Genomic DNA, 5,702 nt, shown 5'->3' on the forward strand with positions numbered 1-5,702 from the left:
CCACAGTGTCTCTTTTAATATTCCTAAAACGACTTAAAGGGGAAAGAACAAGCGCCGATGCATTAAAGACAAATACATGATTTACTTAATTCATTTCGATTCCTTTCAATTCGCTTTGTCATCCTTCTTGATTTCATTAACTCTAATTCGCCTGGGTGGTCACGTAAACGTGACAGCGACCCTCCGAAGACAGCGCGCCCTCTGACGACGGATTTTTGACTCACTTCTGGCGTATTTTCGTCGTTTCTGTGTCGCCGACGTGTTTTCGCTCAAGGACTTTAAAGGTTGACTGAACGATAAAACGTATAAGGCTTTCGCCTTAAAAAAAAAAAAAAAAAAAAAAGCATCTGGATGGTACATTTTATGCCGTTTGCATATCTTTTTAAACAAAAAAAGATAACAAAAAGCTTTGAGTCAGAATACAATGAAAGCCATTTTATTTTATTTTATCGTATTTATATTATAAGCGTTAATTCTTTACATTAATAATTACTTGGCTCAAGCCGGCTGAAATGTATCTAAATGATATTACAAATTGCCACAACACAAAAGTAATGAATTACAATTGCAAATTACTACAACACAAAAGTAATGAATTACAACTACAAGTTACCGCAAAAAGTAATTAAAATACTTTCAAATTACTCTTTCATAATCTTTAAAGAAAATGTATACAAAATTCAATATCATACAAACATTTAATCAAACGTTAGTTACTATCAAGGAGAGCCAACTAGAAATTCTTGTTACATCTTGGGACCAGCTGAGCTTCGAAACTTTCGCCGGAGAAAGATCCTCTTTTGAAGGAAAACGTGTCTGTAGCCATGCTGAACAATCTCTCAGCGGCCGCCAACGACGGTAGTCCAGTGTTAAAACGGAAGCTAAACCGAACGAAGGAACTTACTCTACATTTGCAAAGTAACAGCCGTCAACTCTACACCTAGCCAGTGTGTAAAACCATAGAGAGATACCAACATGCGCGCCCTAACCAAACGGACTTGACCTTGTCTGTCAGTTTTGTGGGTTCACGTCTTCCCGAAATACTTACTACGCTTGCGGTTGATCCTGGATGCGCCTGATATCGGATTGCCTTGCTATTGAGTGTTCCTGTGGGCTGTGTGTGGTGTTACCGACAGGATGCATCCGCCTCAAGTCTCACGGTGTTTCGTGTCCGCCAGCGGGCGGATGCCGAAGTCAGAGTATACCGAGGCCTGATCGGAACGACTAACTATGGCGTCGTGTTCGAGAAAGATCGCGGCCTGTTGTCAGGCCCCCGTGTGAATATTTTGAAGGAAGACGAATAAAGGAAGGGACGCTTTTTGGTTGGTTTCCGATGCCTTAGCGTGACTCTGCCTAGCGTCGTCAGCTCGCACCGGGGCCCAACGCGACACTGTTTTCTTTGTGTCAATTTCGGGGCCAGGTAATCTTCAAGGGGGACAAAAGCCACGCTCGGGGAAGCCTATTCCTGGTCAAAGCAACATAAACCCAGGAGGATTTAGGTGGCACGACCCTCTAGTCCGACCATCACACGAACCAGCGCCCAGAGACGAAAACAACATTTGTCGTTTCTGTTCGTTATTTCTTAAAGACTCCTTATTTTTTGTGCACGTGCAAGAACTGCTTCTTTTTGTAACCATTTCCGGGCAAACAAAAAAACATATGCCTGAAAACCCAAATATTAACTGCGAATTTAATTAAGATTACCGCCACTAGGGTAATTCATTACATTACAAAAAATATCTACATCAGAAAGTAATGAGATACATTACAAATTATTCTAGGAAGTAATTTATTTACAGTAATTAAATTATAGTAATTGCATTTATGCCACATGTGTTCCGGAGTCACTTCGCGTTGCTGGAAATATGATCGCTGTTATGAAATGTCTTGAAAGTCTGCGACACACTGCCCAGAAAATGCGCTAAAAAACATTCTTTTTTTTTCCTTTTTAGCACCCATTTTAAGAATACCCGTATTTTACAAGCATGAAGCGTTACAAAAACTCACTAATTACACTGTGTAATTTTATTCAGGTAAAACGATGAAAAAGTTAATTGTGAAAAGCGGTTACTCATCGCAGCAAATTACACGGTATGACGCGAGCACACCACTTGCAAAATATCAAAATATTCAATAATGGCAACACGTATTAGTTTTAGCTTTAAAAATGAACCCGAAATTTCGTGCTCTGAACATCATACTTAACAGAAACTTGACAACTGTAAAGGAAAGAAAACGCATGCACATGCCACGTTTCACCTGTAGAGGTTGCTGTGTAAACACAGAAAATCGTCAACGATGGACGAATTCCTACAATTTTCCCTCTCTTGAATTACAAGGCCCGCTCATGAGAAGTTTCTCTCCGCTGGTGCACTTGATGCTGGGGTGGTATCCACGAACTGGGTAACAGCAGTGAGGTACAGGAACTCCTCGCTCTCGCGGTAGAAGGATTATTCTTTCTTGTGACTTGTACGTTTTGGGTTTATTATGCCCGAAGAACGTGTTCTGCTCTTTTCCTGCCAAAGAAGAAAACGCGTTCCCGGGACGACTGTTTCATTCCTTACTTTGTCTATGAACAGCATTTTTGGCGAGATAGATCGCTCTAAAGGGATCTTTGGTTAGAACCAGGTATTTTTTGGCCCAAAGAACAATTTTCAAATTGATTGGCACCCTTTTTATAGGAGAGTATTAAGCTCCCGCAAAACATTTAATGATGCACATCATAGTTTCATTCACTTGTTTACTCTACACTCTGCGGTTACAGAGGTTTTCGGGCCAGCTCGGCAAAAATGTAAAGCTGTACGATAGGATATCCGCATTCGATTCGCATCCGCAACACCTGGCACACGCATCCGATTCGCAATCCGCCAATTCTCAATCACTTTTATCCGCATCCGCCAGTTGACTGGACATATCCGCGGATGATCTGCGGGTAATCCGCGGATATACGGGGCTCTATTCTTATTTTCACATCAAGAACCATAATAAAAAAAAGTCCGGCCCCACGCGGAGAATTGCTAATTTCCCATTTATGTGGAGGACTGAGATATATGTAGGTGCATATTTGATTAGATATATGTTGTCTTAACAAGACGTACACATTTCAAACACCAAAAACATCACTTCTTCCTCTGACAACCAAATCTTGTGAGAACTACTGCGCCGCGTATGGACAATGCGATAAACTTGCTTTTTTCTTTAGAGGAAAATGGGTATAGTCGTCTGCAATGCCCAGACGCGGACATGAAAGCTGTGCGTCGGCGTCCATTTTCGCCTTCGTCCGTCTGCTATAGACGTTCTCCGAAATTCAATCTGGGCACTTTTATCACTATCATCATCTAAGAAATGATATATGTGCCGTATTAATGGCGGCCTTCTGTTTAGTTATGACGGAAGAAGTTGAAAATGCTCCCAAGCTGATAATTCGAGGCCTATTGATTCGAGACGTTAGCACTTTGCGAAGCAGGGATTGAATGCAAGAGCTGAGTAATCGTTCATTTCTAACTCGAGACTGGTCAATCTGTTCGTAGCACACAATCGGCTTCAAAGTCCCTTGATTTAAAACGCTTTTTCAAGACGTATGTGTGGGTTGGCACTTCGTTTTCACTGGTCGCATCTCTGTGGACATCGACACAGAGAGAGATCGAGATAGAAGTGTACACTGAAGAGCACATTCTCGTTTGCCGTTGACTTACGAAAGTGACGACGCCCGATACAATTCTGGAGGTTACAGGTTCATTGCCGCCGTTAGTATGGTAAAGGTGAATCTGCCATTGTGGAAATGCGGAAAGGGTGAGGCCAAACAAGAGTTTGTGACAATAACGCATTTTTCGTAAACGCCTTCCAGCGGCGTGGAGAGATCAAAAGCATGTTTTACCCCACCAGAAGTAACAACGTTCAAGATGGCTGCGCCCTTGTAGAAAAGGTGCTTACACGCTTGGTGCTGCTTGATCAGCTCCACCGGTCCATAGCGTTCGCTACGGTCGGACCTAATGTGAAACGGAGTATGAATAAGAATGTCACCACTGTTTGACGAGAACGCGAGCATGCGCACAACTCTACTTGGAAGAGGGCCATTGCTCAAGCGGCTTACTTTCATGCTTGCTCCCGCATTCCGAATACGGAACGCTCAAAACTTTCCTTCTTCTCGGGAAAGCGATATCTTTGAAAATTCCCTAGGACGGCGGGCTATGTTTCCTCTTCATTCAGGTTGAAATACGCGTGAACTCCAAAGATCTGATCTCCGGCGACGTACGCTACAGCAACAGCATCGTAATCTTCTGTCCGTCCTCTCATTTGGTAACTGGTTCTGTTGCTGTTACGCAGATATTTTCACTCGGCCTTCAAAAGGTTTACAGTTTTCAACAGTGTTGCCTATAAAGAAGAGCGGCTCTGGTGCTTTCAACCCCTTCATGATCGAGGCTGCCTTAGAAGCGCTTACGACTCGGCCATCCTTCCTTCACTTTGGACACCACGTGACGAGCAAGGATGAGGAGAGCCTAGGCTTAAGCGAGAGAGCAAGTCGAGTCATGGAGATCGTTTGCAATTTAATGGCTAACGCCTCCTGCTCAGATTGGTTCCTAATGCGCATGCGCTGCGTTGTAGCGTGGCGAGGACGAAAGCATGTGAAAAGGCGGAGAAGTTTGCAGACGATTAACGCTTCCGACACCTCCTCGCACCTCGTATTGTAAACGCGGCCCATACACCACGTGACCCTTATACAGCAGTTGGAAACTCTCTGAAATCTAGGAACACTAGCAAGGGTGCAACAAGACCAGCGCGTGGGAGCGAAGCGACGAGTTGACGCAAAAACTCGAGTATAAGTACAAGGGTAAGGAGGGCGTTCCCATCGCTCTAAGCTGCCAGCCCAACAACTGTTACAGCTCTCATAACAATACACCTTTCTTCACAACTCTGTTTCTCTCGGGAACGCGTTTTCCATGTTCAGAGTTAAGCTTAACAATAATATTGGATTATGTCAACATATTTAAAAAGGTTTAAATACCAATAAAAATGTTCCTTACAAAGCCAACCTAGTTACTCTAGCATACAGTCAATACAAAAGGAAAACTAACTGGTCGACAGCTGTCTGAAAAAATAGAACAACATTGCAAATATCGTAGCCATAGCCATTCTTAAACCTTTATTGTACTAACATACTTTTTACGAAGAAGCGGCATGCGTTTCACTTTTTATATTATTTTTTGTTGAGCTTTTAGTTCCACCGGGAATCTGTATTAAAACTTTGTTGCTGAGTCACCATGTTAAACATGAGTTACAGCACTTCGAATTCTCATTAAAAAAATTTTCAAATAAATATGGCAAGATATACATACAACAATTCGAAAGAAAGGACGTCAACAAAAAACTGAACGTTTCTTTCTTCTACTTTAAGATAAATCGCGAATGCCACTGGTTTGTATAACAAATCCAGAAACGAAGATTGCGTGGGAGCATGTCATCTTTAATAATATCAAACTAGCACTTTATGTTTTCTTTACTGCGAGCTAAGTTTTGAAAGATACATATTGCAGTCTGCGCACACACACAAAAAAAGCTTTTGAATGCAAAACAAAAATCTTGACACTCGCCTAGACTTCTTATTTGGATCGCGATGCTGAGCACAGACGCCACCAGTACTCTCGTTGCGGACGTTGGACCGCCGCTTTAATATGTCAAAAGCGCCCGCCTGCTTCTAACAT

The sequence above is a fragment of the Ixodes scapularis genome, unplaced genomic scaffold (assembly GCF_016920785.2).
Source record: "Ixodes scapularis isolate PalLabHiFi unplaced genomic scaffold, ASM1692078v2 PGA_scaffold13__105_contigs__length_92229423, whole genome shotgun sequence".
Taxonomy (NCBI): Eukaryota; Metazoa; Arthropoda; class Arachnida; order Ixodida; family Ixodidae; genus Ixodes; species Ixodes scapularis.